This window comes from Furipterus horrens, unplaced genomic scaffold, assembly GCF_987537825.1.
Source record: "Furipterus horrens unplaced genomic scaffold, mFurHor1.1.pri manual_scaffold_17, whole genome shotgun sequence".
In the NCBI taxonomy this organism is placed as follows: Eukaryota; Metazoa; Chordata; class Mammalia; order Chiroptera; family Furipteridae; genus Furipterus; species Furipterus horrens.
In genome coordinates, this window is record NW_028327187.1 from 18,279,942 (window position 1) to 18,302,448 (window position 22,507).

A 22,507-nucleotide genomic window follows, 5' to 3' on the forward strand; every position below is an offset into this window, starting at 1 on the left:
ACATGGTGAAACGAGTCACCCTGTACTGACGAATACCTAAGGCTCCGCCCCTTACAATGTAACAGGAGCGACAGCTCTACCTAAGACACAGAGGCAAACAAACACAGGAGCCTCTCAAGATGAGGATACAGAGAAGTATGGCCTAAAAGGGGGAATGGATCAAGGTCCCAGTGGGAGAACTAAGCGATGAGGAGATAGCCAACCTAACAGATGAAGAGTTCAAAACACTGGTAATAAAGATGCTCACAGACTTAACAGATTTGCTTAAGTATGGCAGATGCATAAGGAAAGAAGTGAAGGCTATGCTAAATGAAATGAAGGAAAATCCACACAAAACCAATGGTGAAGAGAAGGAAACTAGGGTTCAAATTAATGATTTGGGCTATAAGGAAGAAAAAAGCAGCAACCAGTACAGGAGAAGGAAACAAAAATTTTTAAAAATGAGTAGAGGTTTAGGAACCTCTGGAACAACTTTAAATGTGCCAACATCCGAATCATAGGGGTGCCAGAAGAAGAAGAAGAGCAAAAAATCGAAAGCTTATATGAAAAAAATAATGGAGGAAAACTTCCCAAATTTGGTGAAGGAAACAGACATACAAGTCCAGGAAGCACAGAGAGTCCCACACAAGCTAGACACATTATAATTAAAATGCCAAAGATTAAAGATAAAGAGAGAATCTTAAAAGCAGAAAGAAAAAGAAGTTAGTTACCTACAGGGGAGTTCCCATAAGACTCTTAGCCTATTTCTCAAAAGAAACTTTGCAGGCTAGAAAGGATTGGCTAGAAATATTCAAACTGATGAAAAGCAGGGACCTACAGCCAAGATTGCTGTGAATATATCACTTAGAATTGAAGGGCAGTTAAATAATTTCCCAGACAAGAAAAAAACTAAAGGAGTTCATAAACTATAAAATGGCAAAAATACATATCTATCAACAATTGAATTTAAAAAACAAACTAAGCAAACAAGAACAGAAACAGAATCATGGATATGAAGAGCATTTTGATGGTTGCCAGATTGGGGGTGGGAGGGTGGATGAAGATTGGGGGGGGTTAAAAAGTACAGATAGATAGTTAGAGAATAGCCATGGGGATGTCAAGTACAATATAGGAAATGGATTACCCAAAGAATTTATATGCATGACCCATGGTTATGAACAATGATTGGGGGATTGCCTGACGGAGTGTGGGGTGCTGGGTGTAGGCAGGGCCAAAAGGGAAAAAACCAAAACAACTGTAATAGCATAATCAAAATATAATTTTTAAAAATAAATAAATAATTTTAAAAATTTAAAAAAAATAAAAAAAATAAAAAATAAAATGCCAAATGTTCAAGATAAAGTGAGAATCTTAAAAGCAGCAAGAAAAAAGCAGAGAGTTACCTACAAAGGGGTGCCTATAAGATGGTCAGCTGATTTCTCAAAAGAAACTTTGCAGGCAAGAAGGAACTGGCAAGAAGTATTCAATGTGATGAAAAGCAAGGACCTACAACCAAGATTACTCTATCCAGCAAAGCTATCATTTAGAATGTAAGGGTAGATAAAGTGCTTCCCAGACAAGGTCAAGCTAAAGGAGTTCATCATCACCAAGACATTATTATATGAAATGTTAAAATGACTTACTTAAGAAAAAGAAGATCAACACTATGAACATTAAAATGACAACAAACTCACAACTATCAACAACTGAACCAAAACATAAAAACAAAAACAAACTAAGCAAACAACAAGAACAGGAACAGAATCATAGACATAGGGATCATTTGCAGGATTATCAGCTGGGAGAGGGAAGGGGGAGAAATGGGGAAATGGTGCAGGGATTAAGAAGCATAATCGGTTGGTACAAAATAGACAGGGGAAATTAAGAATAATATAGGAAAGGGTGAAGCCAAAGAACTTATATACACAACCCATGGACATGAACTAAGGGGGGTGGGATTGTTGGAGGGAAGGGGGGTACTGGGTAGAGGGGAGCAAAGGGGAAAGAAATTGAGACAATTGTAACAACATAATCAATAAAATATACTTTAAAAAAAGGAATAGTACAGGAAAGGGTGAAGCCAAAGAAGTTGCATGCACAACTCATGGACATGAACTAAGGGGAGAATTGCTGGAGGGAAGGGGGGTACTGGGCGGAGGGGAGAAAATGGAAAAGAAATTGGGACAACTGTAACAGCATAATCAATAAAATATACTTTTCAGAAATTGAGGATATATTTTTAAATATCACCACTTACTGAATTGCTCTTCCCTACTTTATTGAATTATTAAATTATCACCAGCATATATTTCATACAGCATTGTCATGCTCTACAGAGTTGCAAGGTTTCAAATTTGGCAGTAAACTTTGGAATGGTGTGCTTTCAGTTGACAAAATGATACTGGAGTGTTGAGTGGTTATAGGGAGCCATTTCAGAGTTTTGAGTGAAAAATTGACATAATCATGTCTGTTACTTTTTTTTAAAGGTGGCTATCAAACTATAGAGTGAGAATAGAACACATGAAGAGCAAGTTTGAAGACAGCCATACTAGACAGTTGACAGTTCTCTAAATGATCTGTGCTCTCTCCTGAATCCTATAGGCAGCCTCATTGTGGCTTTTATTTTAATATCTTTTTAATAATTTTAATATATTCTAGGCACTGTGTTAAACACTTTATATACATTATCTCATTAACCCCAGTTAAGTAGGTATTATCACCCCCTTTTCACAGATGAGGAAATTGAGGTCTATAGATTTCATATAACTTGTTCAAGTTCCCACAGCTAGTGAGTTGAAGGAGCCAGGATTTAAGCCTAAAGATTTGGGGAAAATTAAGTGAATATAAAACACCTCAAACAGTACCTGGCTTGGTTAATGGCAGGTTCTCATCCCCTCATCCATCATCAGGCCTTATGAACTTGAAATTCTATATATAAAATATGCCGGCATCACATTAACAAAATATTCCAGCAATTATTTAAAGGCTTATTCAAGTTTATTGTCTCTCTGACATTTATGTAATATGAGTTCCAGCACAGCAGCCAGGAAGCCTGGCTTCTTCTAGTCTGTCTTCTAGGGCTAGGTAGTTATTTGACTTTAGGCAAGTCAGTTAGCCACAAACTTTCCTTGTCTGCGTGGCAATAATAAAAAGTAATCATTCATTCCACAGGGTTTCTTGTATAAACACAAATCTGAAGTGGCTGGAAAATTTCAAAATATTATGTGATTTTGTAGATTTCCCAATTAACATATCAAAATTCTTAGGTCATAAAAATTCCTGTGGAAACAAACTGCAACAAACTGACTATGGTCTTATTGTTTTAATTTCTTTTGTTTTTATTTTTCGTTATGTCAAGTTCAAAAATACACAAAAGAGAAAAGTATAATGAACCCCATGACCAATTACCCAGCTTCAATTCAATGATTATCAACTCTGCCTTGCTTGTTTTATAACCTCCCAGTATTTTATTTTTGATGTTGACAAAAATAATGAGGGAATTTTATTTGGTTTTCTCAAATCCTGAGGAAAATAGTTAATTTTTAAGTCTTGCAAGACCCAAGCTAATGTTGATTTAACTTGGTCTTTCTGTTTTTAAAATGTCTCAGAAAATGAATCTTTAATCTAAATAATAGATCAGTTCTTCAGTCCAGGCCAAGAGCTAGTGAATTCCAACTGTCTATGGAAGACAAGCAGCTGGGGGTTGGGGAGTGTTTTCCAGATATTCTATGCAAAGGGCAGCATTTTCATTTCTATAATAACAGTATGCGTAACACCAAATGTTTATCTGACTTAGAATATTAAAGCAGTTTAGCTTGAGGGTAATTCTGATAAAAGATTCACCTATTCTTGACAAAATTAGTGAAGGCAAAAAGACTAATTAAAATTTTATTAAAAAGAAATATAAACCAGTTTCACTGCTCACTTAATAAAGAAGGTAGAAACCAATTTCTCCCTAAACCTGAATACTTGCAATGTTTTCCTTATGTCTAATTTACAAAGCTCATTGACATTCACAATCCACAGCCTAATGATATATGTAAGGTGGGCCTTCATCTATCCATTTGTACAAATGAGAAAGTGAGGCTTCTAGGGCTCACACTAGCTGAAAAGTGACAGAGCTATGGTCCAGAGCCCAGTTCCCATTTCCAATGTCAGGGCAGACTTGCTATGTAAGCAAGTTTATGGAAAAAGAATGAATTTCTTCACTTTCTATTTCTAATCTTGAGACTTAACAGAGTACCTGTACTTTGTAGCAGCTCAGTAAATATTTCTTGCCTGTCTGACTACTTGCCAAATGATGGAAGGAAAAAAAAAAAGAATAGTTGTAGGCATAAAGAAAAATGTGAAATTAGAGAAACAATTACAGGAATGGGAATTAACATTAATTAGCTTAGGAAATAAAGCATAATCTAGGAAAAAATGGAAACAAAGAAAGATGTGTTAAACAGCAATACAGAGTCATGAAATACATACCAGAAAAAAAGATTGGAAGGTCCTACACCAAAAAGCTGATGGTGGTGGTAATGACAACTGCAACTACTAGCACTTAAATTTACTAGGCCCTGTGGTAAGCTTTGTTAACCCTCTGAGGTAGGGAAGTAATATTATTATCCCTATTTAATTGGTGAAGAAAGGGGCTCAGAGAGGTTAAGCAACTTGTCCAAGGTTATAGAGCTAATAAGGATAAAAATAAGATTCCAACCTAGACAGCCCAACTCAATTTTCATTTTAAAATATTTTCTATACTTTGCAAATTTCCAATAATGAGCACATATTACCTTTTTTAATCCTGTACCATTCATTGTATATAGAAATAATTTTGTCATTACACCATTAACTATGGCTAATTACTATTTCTATTAATTGTCTGTATGTCACCTCAATTAGATTGTTAAGAGCCTGTGTCTCTGGCAGTGTCATGTTTGAATGCATATTATAGCTGCTTGATGAATACTTCTTAAATGAATGGACAATGGGAAGAAAAATGTGGGCGTGTGAAGCAAAACCACTACCACACAGAAAAAAAGAGGTTTAGGGAGGCGATGAGAAAGAAGAGATGAGTAACAGAAAAAGAGGTGCAGAAACATAATGATCAAGAACAGGAGCTGTATGTGTGACATAGGTAGGAAGACAAACAGATAACAATAAAGCAGGGTAATTAAAAAAGGAAGCTTGCTATGCCGAACCCGTTTTATTAGTGTACTTATAAACTAAAATTGGAGCTAAAATGCATTAACAAAAAGAAGCTTGTCACTGGCGAGAAAGGAGTTCTTAAGATAGAGTACTTAAAATTTTTCAAATGGAAAAAATTGTTTCAAAGTACCTTATGAGAGGGGGAAGTACTAAAATTGCTTTTCTGGCAAAGCCTGTCCCTCTATCCAACAATTATCCTAAGACACTTGAGATCTCATCTCCATAAATTCAATAGGCAATTGGGGCCACTTTCTCTTTTGAGGCCAGATGCAGAAACAGAAATTACAGTCATTTCCTATATTGCAGAAATTAGCTGGCCAGTTGAAAGCCACCTGCACGCATAATTCACATCATCAGAGGTTGGCATCTAGAAGGCTCAAGACCCTGTCCTCTCTGCCACCTACTTCACTCACGTAGAGGCCAAGCTCAGGTAACCAAAAGTGAAGTTTTAAGTTTGCAGCTAGCCCATGTTATAAGGTGGTGATCTCTTTGTGTTTCCTGCTTTCTTGTGGATTAAAGAACAATATTTTTTTCTCATAGTATAATAACACATAAACGAAGTTAAAATAATAATGAGGCACAGTTGGTAGCAAATAACAGCAGTTCCTTGCTCCACTGCTTGCCACTACTCTCATAAGAAACAATGCCTTTCTATGGTTTTAGCTGTATCTTATGGTCTATACATTATATAATTAAATAATATACCTAAACACCTAGTAGCCATTTTAGATGTTATCTATTGACTTTTATCTAAAATAGTTGAGAATTTAGCTTTCTTATACTATATTTCCCCCTCAACCCCATATCCTTCATTTCTCTCAATCCTTTTATCACAATTCTTGGTTAAATCAGTAGCCAAGTTTACATGATTATGACTAAGTAATTATTGTTCACTGCTTAGCAAAGAAGTTAATTATCATTAGTCTTTAGTTAGTCTTAGCATATTATTGTTAGTCTTTTGATTTTTTTTCTGACATTAATAACTGCTTCAATATTTCATTTTTTGAGCTTGCTATATTTCTAATGTTATTTTTATCCAGGTGTTCTAACAGTTCTGTAGAATACCTATCAATACTTTTTCCAAACACTCCAACCCATCTAAAATCTGCAGTTCCATATTATCCCTGAAGATTGCCCTCTCACAGCTCTCAGTTCCCCTGCTACAAATCAGGCCAGTTATCTCAACCTAGAACATGACTGACCTCCTAGGAACTGGATAATCTGTTTTCTGGACTTTATACTGTGTCTTCCTCTTTCTTGGTTTACTCTCTCATTTTAGTATTCTACAAACTCCAGAGAAAGAGTTCGTAGGAGGAAATTTTTGAAAAAAAATAGCATATTCTATTCTATTTATTTAATAAGAACGTGATTGGGTTGCTATATAATTTTAATATGAATATCACTTTCCATTAAAAATCAGGTATTTATGGCCAACAGATTTTCAACAAGGGTGCCAAGATCCTTCATTGGGGACAGAATCATCTTTTTAACAAATAGTGCTGAAACAACTGAATATAGAGAAGCAGAATAATGCAGTTGGACCCTTAACTCATACCATTCACATAAACAAAATGGATCAAAGATCTAAATGTAAGAGATAAAACTAAAAAAACTCTAAAAGAAAACAGGCATAGATGTCCATGATCTTAGATTAGGCAATGGTTTCATTTGATTAAATGACCAAAGAACAAATACATAAATGAGATTTCATCATATCTAAAAACTTTTGGGTTTTAAGAACACTATCAAGGCTGACAACTTTGGTATGGTTGGGGTGAAGGAATTGAGCAAAAAGAAAAAGAAAATAATAGAGAGAAAGGACTCACAGGCAATTTTAGGGGTGGCAAGGAAGAGAAGGGGTGGGTAGAGATGGAAGAGGATGTAAGCAGGGATAAATGGCAATGGAAAGAATACAATAATGTATAATAAAAATACTTAAAAAAACACTATAAGATATTTTCTTCCTTATGCATTTGTGTCTTGGGTGATCATATAATTTTCATTTAAACAGTATACTTTTGAAGATGGAATGGGGGAGCGCTATGAAAATTACATCTGGACAATAGATGTAAACTGGGGTTAATGAGGGCACATCAGGACATATGATCTTCTTTACTTAAGCTACTTAAATATATGCACTCATTATGAATCAAGGAATTAAAGTTATTAGCTTTGTGACCATGGAGAGGTTATATCATTTTTCTGTGCTTCCATCTTATTTTGTGTTGTTTTTGACCAGTAAAGTGTGAAAATGGTTATTCTTATCTCAGAGTCAATGGCAGAATTTAGAATATGTATGTAAAATATTTAGCTGAGTTCCCTACATAATAATGTTAAATTTTACTCATATGATTATAAGTAAGAAGAGCTTTGTATAACTTGTTTTTCAAATGACAATTTTTTGGAGTTAGAAGTGTTATTAGATTTTATTGATATGACTAGCTTTGAGTTCAATTTAAATTTAACCAGGCTTCTATTTTTATTTCAGGTTTTTTAGTTTCTGGTATGCTTGGGAATTATGTTTGCAATATGAAATTCAATCTGGGAGAATCAAATAGGAGACCAATTTGAAACTTTCCCTTTCTGGAATGAAGGAGAGAAGAACTCTGTGTTCTTAGGATTCTTATCATTCTGGTCATATATTATTATTCGCAACTCAGGTGTACCTACTTCATTATCTGTGAGGTAAGATGAGAGCTTATACATTAGTGCAGCCATTTTGTCAAAAGCCTTTGTTTTTGCATAATCGTTTTTGTTTGTTTTAAAATTACAACAGTGAGATAGATGTCTTTCTCTGCTTATGATCTGCCACATCTCTTACAAAAGAAGGAACTAAGCTTTTTAATCTGTTTAACTTTTACACTTTCAAAGTACAACCAATGCATTTGTTAAAAAAATAACCCTATCAAGAAAGTTTTTAAAATCCAAAGAATAGGATAAAATATTTGCAAATATATCTGATCTGGGACTTCTATCTAAAATACATAAAGAATAAAAAAGACAAATTACCCATTTAAAAGTGGGTAAATGATCTGAGTAAATATTTCTCCAAAGAAGATATACAAATGGCCAATAAACACATGAAGAGTTGCTCAACATCATTTGTTATCAGGGAAATGCAAATCAAATCCACAATAAGATACTAGTTCATACCCGCTAGGATGGCTATATTTTTTAAAACTAAAAATAAGTGTTCACAAAGATGTGACAAAATTAGAACATTCATACATTGCTGGTGGAAAGGTACAATGATGCAGATGTTTTGGAATGCAGTTTGGCAGTTCTTCAAAAAGTTATCATATGACCCAGAAATTTTACTTCTATACCCAAGAGAATTGAAAATGTATGTCCACATAAAACTTGTATATAATCTTCCGGCCAAGATGGAGGCTTAGACAGACACACTCAGTCTCCCTCTACAACTAGAGAGGAATACAACTACTTCAAAACAAAAGATAACTAGAAATTCCAGAAAATAAAACTACACGGAAGCCCAACGTATGAAGTTATAAACCAGCGGCACCATTTGGGCAGGTAAGAAGAGCGAAAGTAGGCGGTGCTGTCTGCGGTAGCACCAGGGACAGCGGCAAGGAGAACAATCCCGACTGCAGTCGAACCTCGGCAGCTCTCGACCCCAATGCTGGGAGAAGCAGCCACCACATCGCCCCGAACAGTGAGGCCCAGAGGGCGGGAGGACGGATCCTGGTCTCCTAGCGGAATAACTGTGGGAATCCATCTTGGACCCCCGCCCCCACACAAAGCGCCACAGCGCTGCGAAATAGGTTGCAGATCGCCATTGGTCGCTGGGCAGTGACGACAAAGCGCCACAGCACGGCGAGAAAGGTTGCTGGACTGCCGCTGGTCACTGGGTAGTGACGACAAAGGGCCACAGCACAGCGAAAAAGGTCGCGGATCGCCGCTGGTCGCTGGGTTGTAATGAGTACACAGACACTGCCCCCTATAGCCGGCCCAAGAAAACAAAACGCATCTGTCAAAATGAGGCAGACAACTATAGAAATCCCGGTGGCGCAACTCACCAGGCAACAGATGAAGAACCTGACAGATGAACAAATAAGAAATCTGTCATAGGCTCAGTTCAGGGCCATTGTTATCAGGTGGCTTACAGAATTAACAAAAGATCTGGAAAAAGATGAGAAAGAATTGAAAAACACTCATACTGAAAGGAACAAAACCACATACGAGACAGATGGTGAGGAAATAAAATCCAGAGTTCAAATCAACAAACCAGAACATAGAGAAGGAACAAACAGTCAACCAGTGCAGAGAGAGGACATAAGAAGTGAGGATAATGAGGAGAGGATCAGAAACCTCTGGGACAGCTATAAGAGATCAAACATACAGATTATCGGATTGCCAGAGGGTGAAGAAGAAGAACTAGAAATTGAAAAATTAAGTGAAAATATAATAAAGGAGAACTTCCCAAACTTGGGGAAGGAAATAGATATACAGGTCCAGGAAGCACAGAGAGTTCCAGAAAAACTGGACCCAGGGAGAACCACTCCAAGACACATTATAATCAAAATGTCAAAAGTTAAAGATAAAGAGAGAATCTTAAAAGCAGCAAGAGAGAAGAAAAGAATCATGTACAAAGGGGTCCCAATTAGACTATCAGCTGACTTCTCAAGGGAGACCCTGCAGGCAAGAAGGGACTGGCAAGAAATATTCAAAGTAATGAAAATCCAAAACCTACAACCACGAATACTTTATCCAGCGAAGCTTTCATTCAGAATAGAAGGGCAGAGAAAGTGTTTCCAGGACAAAATAAAACTGAAAGTGTTCATTAGAGCCAAACCACTATTATATGAGATGTTAAAGGGACTGGTTTAGAAAAAGGAGGATCAAAACTATGAACCCTAAAATGAAAACTGCATCACAAGAAACAACAACAGAAGCTAGGGAATTGAAACAAAGGCAAACTAAATAGACAATGAGAGTGGAAAATGAACTATAGGTATGGGAAGCATATTGGGGGGAGGTCAGCAGGGAGGGGGAAGGGGGAGAGGAAGGGAGATGGTATAGGAATTAAGAAGCATAGTAGGAGGGAATGGAATAGACAGAGAGAGGTTGAGAAGAACTATATGCACAACCAATGGACGTGGACTAAAAGGGGGGGACAAGAGGAGGGAGGGAGGCCACTGGGTAGAGGGGAGCAGAGGGAAGGGAAATTGGGACAAATGTAACACTATAATCAATAAAACACATTAAAAAAAACAAAAACAAAAAAAAACCTTGTATATAGATATTCATAGCAGCATTATTCATAATATTCAAAAGTGAAAACCCACATGTCTATCAACTGATAAATGGATAAACAATATTGAGTTTTATTGAGCCATAGAAAGGAATGAAGTACTAATACACGCTACAACATGGGTGAACCTTGAAAACATAATATGAAGTGAAAAGGCCATATATTGTAAAAGTCCATTTATATGAAATGTTCAGAGTAAGTCCATACAGATGGAACGTAGATTAATCAATTTCAGGGCCTAGGGGATAGGGAATGGAGGTATGGAAAATAACTGCTAATGAGTACATGATTTCTTTTTAGGTTAATGAAAATGTTCTAGAATTAGATAATAGTTATGGTTGCACAACTATGCAAGTATACTAAAATCACTGAAATTTACACTACATGTTTTAAAAATAAACTTAAAAACCTATAGGGGATATTTGTATTGAACTGCTCCCGGAATTTTGTATTCTGTTCCATTGATCTAAGTGTCTATCCGTCAGCCAATACCACAATGTCCTGCTTACTGTACCTATACAGGAAGTTTTAAAAATAGGAATAGTGATTCCTCTCACTTTATTCTTTTTAGCCATTCTAGTGCCTTTACTTTTTCATACAGTTTTTAGAATAAGCTTGATTATATCTGCAAAAAATATTGTTGGGATTTTGATAGAAATTGCATTATACCTATGGATCAATTTGAGAATAATTGATATTTTTACTATACTGACTCTTCCAATTCATGAGCACATAGTTTCTTCATTTATTTAGTTCTATGATTTCTTTCATTTGTGCTTTTAAATTTTCAGCATATAGCATACAAATCTTATAATTGTTTTAATAGATTCATTATCTAAATATTCTAATTTTTGTTTTGATAATAAACAGTATGTACTTAAAATTTTTGAGACTTCCGGCCAAGATGGAGACCTAGACAGACATGCTGTGCCTCCCATCACAACTAAGAAGAAATACAACTACTTCAAAACTAGAGACAACCAGAAGTTCCAGAAAATCAAGCTGCATGGAAGTCCAACAAAGATATAAAAAAGAAATACTCATCCAGACAGGTAGGAGGGGCAGAGCTGGGCAGAGAGTACACGGTGTGATGGCAGCAGTGGTGGTGGCAGCGGCAGATTGCCAGAAAGTGCAGTCACATGTCTTAAAAAGTCAGGAGGGACACCTGAGGAGCAATTCCAGCACCAGACCAGACGACCCAGCTCACAGTCCCAGCATCAGGGAAAATAAAGCCTCATTGCCTGACTGTGCAAATCAGTGAGTGTTGGAGTGGAGGCAGAAACTGCCAGTCTCTCAGCAGAGTCTGCTTGTTTAAAGGGCCCCCACAGTCCTAGAATATCTGCAGACCCACCCACTCCGGGAACGACAGCCAGGGCAACAACCAGAGAGGCGCCAGTCCCATAAAAAGTGGGAGAAGTGCCTGGAAAAAGGGCGAGTGCTGAGCAAGCAATATTGTTCCCTCTCAGATCCCTCCCCCACATACAGTGTCAAATCATGGTGAAACCGGTTGCCTTCTACTGACCAGAAACCTAAGGCTCCACCCCTTACAACATAACAGGAGAGACAGCTCTACCTAAGACACAGAGGCAAACAAAGACAGGAGCCTGTCAAGATAAGGAGACAAAAACACAGGAGACTTCCAGCCAAGATGGAGGCCTAGACTGACACACTCAGTCTCCCTCCACAACTAAGAAGGAATACAACTACCGCAAAACTAGAAATAACCAGAAGTTCCAGAAAATAAATGGAAGTCCAACGTATAAAGTTATAAAGTGGTGCTCATCTGAACAGGTAGAAGGGGCAAAGCTGGGGAGGAGAGGTCAAGCTGTGTTGTCTGTGTCAGCAGCAGCGATGGGTGGCAGGACAGCAGTAAACACAGACACCCATATTAAAGGGGAGGCTAGAAACACCTGGGGAGCACCCCTAGCTGCAGACCAGACCCGTCAGCTGGCAATTCCAAAGCCAAGGAAAGCAGACCTCCATTGCCTTGGACTGTGAGGCCCAGAGGAGGTGGGGTGGAGGAGGAGTCTCCCCATCTCTCAGCAGAGAGAGAATAGCAGAAATCTATCTTGGACCCCCACCCCCACAGAAAACTCCACAGCGTGGTGATAAGGGTCTCCTGGTTGTGATGAGTGCACGGGGCTCTGCCCCCTATTGCGTAGGAGGTGTGACAGCCCTGCCCAAGAAGCAAAGGTAAACACAAAACTGTTCAGGATGGCACAGATCATGATAGAGATCCCAGTGACGCAGCTGATGAGATAGCAAATATCTAATCTAACGAAGCAGCAGACAGCAAATCTTTCTGAGGCACAGTTCAGAGCTTTGCTTATAAAAATGCTTACAGACCTAACAGCATATCTTAAACAAGACAGGGAAGGAATGAAGGCTAGTCATGCTGAAATGAACAAAAATACATATGAAACTAGTGATGAGGGCAAGAAAACCAGGGATCAAATCAACAAATTGGAACATAGGGAATGAACAAACAGTCAGCCAGTGCATAAAGAGGAAACGAGAAGTGAGGAAAATGAGGAGAGGCTCAGAAACTTATCGGATAGCTATAAGCAGGCCAACATCCAAATTATAGGGTTGCCAGAAGGTGAAGAAGAAAAAGAACTAGAAATTGAAAAATTATGTGAAAAAATAATGAAGCAGAACTTCCTGAACTTGGGGAAGGAAATAGACTTACAGGTCCAGGAAGCACAGAGAGTTCCAAATAAACCGGACCCAGGGAGAAACACACCAAGACACATTATAATCAAAATGTCAAAAATTAAGGATAAAGAAAGAATCATAAAGCAGGAATAGAGAAGAAGAGAATTACATACAAATGGGTCCCAATAAGACTGTCAGCTGATTTCTCAAAAGAAACTCTGCAGACAAGAAGGGACTGGCAAGAAATATTCAAAGTAATGAAAAGCAAAAACCTACGGCCATGAATACTCTATCCAGCGAGGCTGTCATTCAGAATAGAAGGGCAGCGAAAGTGCTTCCAGGATGAAGTAAAACTCAAGGAGTTCATCAGATCCAAACCACTGTTATATGAAATGTTAGAGGGACTTGTTTAGGAGAAAGAGGATCAAAACTATAAACATTAAAATTAAAACTGTATCACAACCACCAACAACAGAAGTGAGGGAACCGAAACAAAGGCAAACTAAGTAGGCAACGAGTGTGAGAAAAGAATTATAGGTATGGGGAACATTCTGGGAGGTCAGCAGGGAGGAGGAAGCGGGGAAAGGGAGGGAGATGGTACAATAATTAAGAAGCATAGTAGGAGGGAGTGGAGTAGATAGGAAGATGTTGAGAAGAACTATATGCACAACCAATGGGCATGGACTAAGGGGGTGGGGACAACTGGAGGGAGGGATGTCACTGGGTGGAGGGAAACAAAGGGAAAAGAAATTGGTACAACTGTAACAGCATAATCAATAAAGCATATTTAAAAAAAAAAAGATGAGAAGACAGAGAAGTATGGCCCAAAATGGGGAACAGATCAAGGTTCCAGTGGGAGAACTAAGCAACGAGGAGATAGCCGACCTAACAGATGCAGAGTTCAAAACACTGGTGATAAAGAAGCTCACAGCCTTGACAGATATGCTTGAGTATGGCAAACACAAAAGAGAAGTGAAGGCTATGCTGAATGAAATGAAGGAAAATCCACACAAAACCAATGGTGAAGGGAAGGAAAGCAGAGTTCAAATCAATGATTTGCAATGTAAGGAAGAAAATAACAGTCAACCAGTACAGAATGAGGAAACAAGAATTGAAAAAAAATGAGAAGAGGCTTAGGAATCTATGGGACAACTTTAAACGTACCAACATCCGAATCATAGGGGTAACAGAAGAAGAAAAGGAAGAGCAAGAAATTGAAAACTTACATGAGAAAATAATAAAGGAAACATCCCCATATTTCACAAAGGAAATAGACATACAAGTCCAGGAAGCACAGAGTCCCAAACAAGCTAGACCCAAAAGGACCACAACAAGACACATCATAATTAAAATGCCAAAAGTTAAAGATAAAGGGAGAATCTTAAAAACAGCAAGAGAAAAGCAGAGAGTTACCTACAAAGGGGTGCCTATAAGATTGTCAGCTGATTTCTGAAAAGAAATTTTGCAGGCAAGAAGGGACTGGCAAGCAGTATTCAATGTGATGAAAAGCAAGGACCTACAACCAAGCCTACTGTATCCAGCAAAGCTATCATTTAGAATGGAAGGGCAGATGAAGTGCTTCCCAGACAAGGTAATGTTAAAGGAGTTCATCATCACCAAGCCATTATTATATGAAGTGTTAAAGGGACTTATTTAAGAAAAAGAAGATCAAAACCATGAACACTAAAATGACAATAAACTCACACCTATCAACAATTGAATCTAAAAAATAAAAACAAAATCTGACTAAGCAAACCAGAATAGGAACAGAATCATAGGTATGGGGATCATTTGGAGGGTTATCAGGCGGGAGGGGGAAGGGGGAGAAATGAGGAAATGGTGCAGGGATTAAGAAGCATAATTGGTTGGTACAAAATAGACAGGGAGAAGTTAAGAATAGTATAGGAAAGGGTGAAGCCAAAGAACTTACATGCATGACCCATGGACATGAACTAAGGGGGGTGGGATTGCTGGAGGGAAGCGGGGTACTGGGAAGAGGGGAGCAAAGGGGGGGAAATTGAAACTACTGTAACAACAAAATCAATCAAATATACTTAAAAAATAAAAATAATAAATTTTTGTTTCCACATGTTCTTTGTTAGAATGTAGGAATATGATTGACTTGTGTGTTGATCTTGTATACTGTTTCCTTGCTGAACTCACTAATTCTACAAACTTTTTTTAGATTCTTTTTCTGCATAGACAATCATGTAATCCAATGGGGGGACATTTTTATTTCTTCCTTTGTATACACTTTATTTTATTTTCTTGTCTTATTAACTGGCTAGGACTTCCACCTTGATGATGAGTAAAAGTGGGGAATGCAGACATCCTTGCTTTGATCCTGTTCTTAATGAGAAAGCACTCAATCTTTTGCTATTAAGGGGAAAAGGGAGAGTGGAGGGAAAGGTACAGGGATTAAGAAGCATAATTGGTAGGTACGAAATAGACAGGTGTATGTTAAGAATATAAAGGAAATGGAGAAGCCAAAGAACTTACATGCGTGACATTTTATGGACATGAACTAAGGGGGGTTATCAGGTGGAGGGGGCAAAGGAGAAAAATTGGGACAATTGTAATAGCATAATCAATAAAATATACTTAAAGAAAACTGCTGCAATTGATAGACTGATTAGGATGAGGAACACCATTTTTAAATTGGTTATTTTTATTAAAGAAATACATATACACATTGTTTAAAGAGATAAACAAGACTTGTTAAGGAAAGCAACAACACCTTCCCCTAGGCGTCTTGTGGTGCCAGCAAGTAAAGAAGTTTCAGAGAAGGATGCGCACATCTCAGAAGAACACAGAAGCCAGTGGGATCCACATGGCAAAATGTAAAATAATTTGTTCATCAAAATAAATAATGATAGTAATACAGTACAGTGCATTAAATAAAATAAGAACCCAGGAGTCCATACTGATATTAATTAACTAATAAAATTAACTAATAAATTTAGTTAATTATTGAGTGAGAAGGAAAGATACTTCCTTAGATTAAAATGTAAACTAATAAATTAGAAGGAATGATAAAGTTATAAAATCATCAATGGATGGTAAAACTAGTGAGTGAAAGTGTTATGAGGGAAAGGACATTTATGTAATACCAAAGTAGTTCCCCACAATTACTTATCAATTACAAAGGGAAAATAGTAACTGTACAGTGGAGGAACCTGGTGGTTACTACCTGTCTTAGTTCATTGGGATGCTATAACACCACTAAGGTTGGTGGCCTATAAACTAACATTTATTTCTCACAGGCTGGGAAGTCTAAGATAATGACTCCAGGAGATTTGGTGTCTGGTGAGTGCCTGCTTCTTCACAGATGGCCTTGTTCTCACTGTAAGCTCACATGGCAGAAGGGGCAAAGGATCTCTCTGGGGTTTCTTTTATAAGGGCACTAATCCTACTCATGAGAGCACCACTTTGACCTAATCACCTCCCAAAGACCCCACCACCATTAATACCATCACTTCTTAGGTTGGGATTTCAACATATAAATTTGGGAAAGTGGGTAGACACACTCAGACTATGACATAGTTAAACCAAGTGATCAAAGATAACAGCAGCAATATTTATGAAATTGTACCTCCTGACTTGACAAACTGAGAAGGACACAGTCCCATTTTTGTTATTCTTGCTGATCTAGCCATTTGGAAATAGAAAAAAGCAAATATAGAGACAATGTACAAAGGACTGGCCCATATTCTTCAAATACAGGGTGGGGCAAAAGTAGTTTTACAATTGTTAATATGGAAAAATAATACAATAATACAATAATAAATAATAATACAAGAATAAGCTCTATGTTTCACATATTCACAACTGTAAACCTACTTTTGCCCCACTTTGTATTCTAAGGTCAAAAAAAGACAAAGAGAAACTGAGGAACCATTCAAAATTAAAGAAGATTAAGAAGACATGTTAAGTAAATGCAATGCATATCCTAGATCAGATCCAAGACCCAGAGAAAAGAAATTCTAAAGAACACTGTTGGGACAACTTTTCAAATTTGAATATGAATTATGGTTTAGATAACAGTATCATTTCAATGCTATATTTTCTGGTTTTTATAATTATATCGTGGTTATATACTGAATATCCTTATTGTTAGGAAATGCAGCCTGAAGTATTTAGGAGGAAATGGACATGATATCTTCATTACTTTCAAATGGTTCATGAAAGAGAGATGGGATGTTAAAGTAACTGTCCTTCACAGACTGACTACAACAGGGAGCATGTCTGACTAAACAGTGTATCTGGCCAACCAATTTGTGTATATGGAGCAGTGGCATGAGGTGAAAATATATACAGATTATTGGAAGTGCTCAATGGCTAGCCATCTATCAGAGGCCTGGAAGGGAAAGGACTAGAAGGTCAGAGACAAGTAGTTCTGCATAGAGACATGTAGATGGATATATGGGAATGGGCACAAATAGGCACCACAGAAGTGGGACTGAACCAAGTAAACAACTTTGCCAGTTAACATTAGTCAGACACTGTCACCACCCACTCCAGAACTTCCAAGATGGACACATGAATGGAATGGTCATGGTGTCAAAGACAGAAGCTACATACGTGTCTAGAGCATTAACTCCTATCTAAGAAGTCCAATCCAGTATTGCTACTTCTGAATACCCAACTTATCTGCAATACAGACCAACACTGTATGGCACTATTCCTTGAAAAGACATACTGATCACTGGTGGTAAGTTGCTATATTGGGGTTTTTTATTCTGGAAGGGCCAAGAAGTTGATCTTTACAGGGATAGTTAATTATTCAGCCATGAGTTTGCCTTTCCTGCTTGCAGAATCTCAGCTAGCACCACTATCTGTGGTCTTATAGAATTCGTGATCCATAGTCCTAACACCTCACATGGTATAGCATCTGACCAAGCTACCCCTTTACGCAAAAGAGGTGCAGGAGTGGACCAATAACCATGGGGTCCACTGATCATATCACATACTACAGCAGGCAGAGGACATATCAGAATAAACATATCTAAAAATAGAGAGCAAACCTTGAAGGTATCATGTATTTGTTAAACCACAGGCCTCTTTATGGTGCTGTCTCTAATATTAAGAATACATGAATCCAGGAACCAAGGGGTAGAAGCAGGAGTGGCCCCAAATACCTTTACTCCTAATGACTCTCTGGGCTATGCAAAGCTGGAAGTCCTGGTTCGCAAAGGGAGCATGTGCTTTGCAGGGAACACAGCAAGAGCCTCAAAGAACTACTCAATACAAGTCAGAGCTGATTCCAGGGCACTTTGGATTCTTCATGCCCAGGGATCAGAGAGTGGAGGAGTCACCATCCTGGCAAGGGTAATGGGTTCTGGTATTCCAGAGGAGGCAGAGTGGCCTTTACAAAATGGCAGCAGGGAGGAATTATGTGGGGATCCCGGGTGACCCACATGGGTACCTCCTGGTACTTCCTTGCCCCATTGTAATTGTGAATGGAGAAGTCCAGTAATCCCAGACAGAGAAGGTCTCACACCATTCAAGCGTTAATGTTTGGGTCCTACCACCAGTGAAGGACCAACACCTGCTGAGGAGACAGCTGGGGGCAAGGTTAATTTAGAAAGGATAGTGGAGGAGAGAGAGAATGAATGCCAGTTGTGGCCCCAAGACCGACTGCAATAACTGGTGGTGTTGTCCATTTGACTGACCATCTTCTTCTGAGCTTTCCCTCAAAAAGAATTGTTGATGGGAAGTGCACAGAAGCTTCTCCATTAACCTGTGTGGAGAAGTAGATCTGATCCCGAAGGGTGGAAGGCAGTGACCATAAGAAGGCACAACATGTGCCTCCTACTACAGGGAGCATAACTGACCAAGGCCTTCAGCTGCTACAATGTAAAATCTAGGGAGGTTGTTATGCTAGGGACATACTTTCATTGGCCACTCCCCACCAATGACTGCTTTGCCAGCTGGCCTTGGCTCAAAGACTTCCTGGAGCCAGGGAATGCCTAAGACTAATGGCGATCCAGGATACTTCCACCCAAGCTTTTCTCCTTGTCTCCTGCATCCAAAGTCAGAATAGCATTGCCGTCTGAGTGCACTCTCAGACTCTCTAAGCTTCCTCTTTATTTCCTTTCACACAGGCGTTTCTTCTAATAAATTCTTGCACATTTAATCCCTCATTGGCATCTGCTTTTCAGAGGATCTGGACTAATATAGTGGGAAAATGTAGACAACTCACAAATCTTGCAGAAGGGTCTTTTACTATTATCGCAACGCTTCTTTAAGTTTGAGATCATATCAAAATAAAAGTTAAAAGTAACCCCCATGTGTTTAAAGACAATTATAATCAAAATGTCAATCAAATATAGACCCTTTCTTTGTCCATAGATGAGAATTCAAATATAACGACACTACTCAGATCATAGAAGCACATTTTCTCATTTCATCCACCTGAATTTTAGAATTTGACTTCAGACCACCAACTTTAATATTACTATTCTGACATGAAAATGTTACTCTCTACTTTCTCACTGCAGTTAAACCCAGATAAAACAGTTACTTAATGTCAGCACTGGGGCTGAAAACCCACATCCTCTTTTAAACCACTGACAGAAGGCAGCTTTTACAGGGAATTTATCTAGTCACATGCCCAGACCCATGTTTCTCTTCTTACTTCTATTAGCAAATGCTTGCTGTTTACATACCGATTCCCTTTTCCTTCTTTGCTAGTCTGTTTCTGCAGTGTCACTATTTTCAGCGGATCTGTGGAATAAACAGAAGGCCCTGTCAATCGTTTCCTTCCCCTATGGTTTTTGCTTGTTGTCAGAGACGGCTGCATTGACCAAGAGAAAGATAGGGTTTATTTTTCTGTTCCAAGTCAAACAAACCAAAAGTCTGATAGGGCCAGTCTTTAAACTTAAATGAACCTTTTAATATCTGAAGTACTTTGAGCTTGAATGGAGTAATCACTAAACACATGGTTTAAAAATAGTTCAAGGACTGAGGACCAAAACGGGACCTTGTAGACCAACCTTCCTACCATTTTCATTTACCTATGGAAAAAACAAGGGACAGAGTGGGGACATCGCTTGACCGTGATGGCAGAACTAGGGTTAAAACCCAGGTTCCCAGACTTCTCAAATTAGTCCTCATTCAACTACATCATGTCTCACTGCTGACAACTTTAAACATTGTAATTTGCAAAAACAGTATTATTGTATTCTTGTGAATCAAAGTAGAAGGTACATACATACATACAAACATAGCTACTGACAAAAATGTTATTAGCGCATTAAAGAAAGTTCAGAAAGCAGCAGGGAAACATAAACCATAATGCCACTGCCCTAATACAGCATCTTAGTGGTAATGGTTTACAAGTAGCATAATTTCAACTACTTCAGGAGCCTCACTGGCACATTTATTATTCTTATAGTACTTTCTTTCTGTTAAAGTGGTTTGTTCTGCCTGTCTGCATTACTAATTTAAGTATGCACTGTCAGACATTTTGAACATATCTAGATTGTAGCTCATTATATTTTTAAATTGGTCATTTAAAATCCATACATTCACATTTTAAGAAAACATCAAAGCCGGGTGAAGATGTTTAAGGAAAGACACATATTATTTTTAATAATGGTTATAAAAGATCACAAGTCACATCCTAACACTTTAGACAGTGATGTTGATCTACTCTCTTCCTATTGTACGTGAGGCTTAGGACATAGATGTTATCATTGCTATAAGGATAGATTTTGTCCTGATGCTTTAAGGATTCATGAGGGCAATTTAAGTCTTTTCAGATAAGGGGGCAATTATTTTCTTTAACTTAAACATATTCATTTTTTAAAATTATATTTTATTGGTTATATTGTTACAATAATTTCAATTTTTCCCCTTTGCTCCCCTCCACCCAGCACCCCATCTCCCCCAGCAATCCCCCACCAAATCCATGCCCATGGTTTGTACATACAAGCTCTCCCGCTTCACCCTTTCATATATTCTTCTTTTTTTAATAAGTAATTAATTATTTTAACAATAAAAAACAACAATCCCTCCCTCTCAGATATTAAGACCCTTTATAATCTTATAAAGGACAATGAGCAAAGGTCTCAAGCTCCTCTAACTGCTTCAAACTGGACATGGTCATCATCCTACCCACCCTTGGGTCCAGAAATCCCTAATTAGAGTGGGGGATGTGGAGGGGAGGGTGGCCTTCCCACATGAGGAAGGATCGTGCAGACTCCAGGTCAGTTGCCTGTCCCTGGACAACGGCGTGCTTGGTTTAACAGGCTGGCATCCTTGTTGTATTCTGGGGGCAACAGATTTGGCAAAAGGGTTAAAAGACATCATTCAACCCATAACTACTAGATGACAAAAGGCAGGGATTAATTTTTCAATGTCCCACATTAGGGGAAAAAAAGGAGGGGGGCTTCTTTGGAGGAAGGTGTGCCAGGCACATCTCACCTGTCCAAAACCCTTTTGCCCATTATACTTAGTTTGGGTTGAGGGAAATATTTTAGGTTTCCCCCTCTCAGACCTCTGGGCCCTTTCGGTCCAAGCCATTAGGATAGAAAAAAGGAACCAGTTTTAAAGCGAAGCCCACAGACCACCCCATTCTTCACCAACTCAGCCACTTAGTTCAGCCAAACCGTTGAGTCTCAGGAGGCAGCGTTGCAGACAGGATTAAGTGAGGCCTATACATGCAGATAATCACTCAGGTAATGAGAAAAATATGGAATGCTTCATGAACTTGCATGTCATCCTTGCACAGGGGCCATGCTAATCTTCTCTGTATCATTCCAATTTTAGTATATGTGCTGCCGAAGCGAGCACTAAAACATATTCATTTTGAAATATTAAGATAGTCCTCACTTTAAGCAAACTCAAATTCAAAATTCAACTTGAAGAGCAGTACATTTGAACAATTTGTGTTGCAAAGCATAACGTTTTTACATAGGTCATGAGAATTGTGTGTTAAACAAAGTAAAACTTTATTGAAGGGGGAAAAGTTACTTGTTTTAGAGGTGAACTGAATTTAAAAGGAAAAGAAACTTAAGACAAAAATCTCTATATCTTTTTCTCTGAGGAGCTGGACAGGACTTGGAAAGACTACCTTGTAAAGCCACTTGCTTTTCATAGCAATTCTTCACCTAGGTTCCCAACACTAATCCCCACTAAGACAGTTGTTTAGTCATATGGCTCCAGTCTATAGTGACTGGAATTTCAGGCACTTGACATGTGATGGGAAAGAGCTTTTTGGATAATAAAGCCTTCCAGGTGTCCCCTAAACCAGAAGATTCTAGTCCTATCTGCTTTCTTTGTTATTATCCCAAGCTGTATTTCTGAGCCTGATCTTCAACTCTTGCTAAACATGGTCAGAATTTGGAAAGACACTTTGAGATGTTTGACACAATTTACAGGCTACCTGAAATCATTTACAGG

The 22,507-nt window shown here is 38.2% G+C and overlaps 1 non-coding gene across 1 annotated transcript; it reads right to left on the reverse strand.

The window, feature by feature from the left end:
- Positions 1-21,791: 21,791 nt before the first annotated feature.
- Positions 21,792-21,898, reverse strand: LOC149990605 (U6 spliceosomal RNA). The gene has a single exon (XR_016508852.1). It is a non-coding gene; the product is annotated as a U6 spliceosomal RNA (small nuclear RNA).
- Positions 21,899-22,507: the final 609 nt, after the last annotated feature.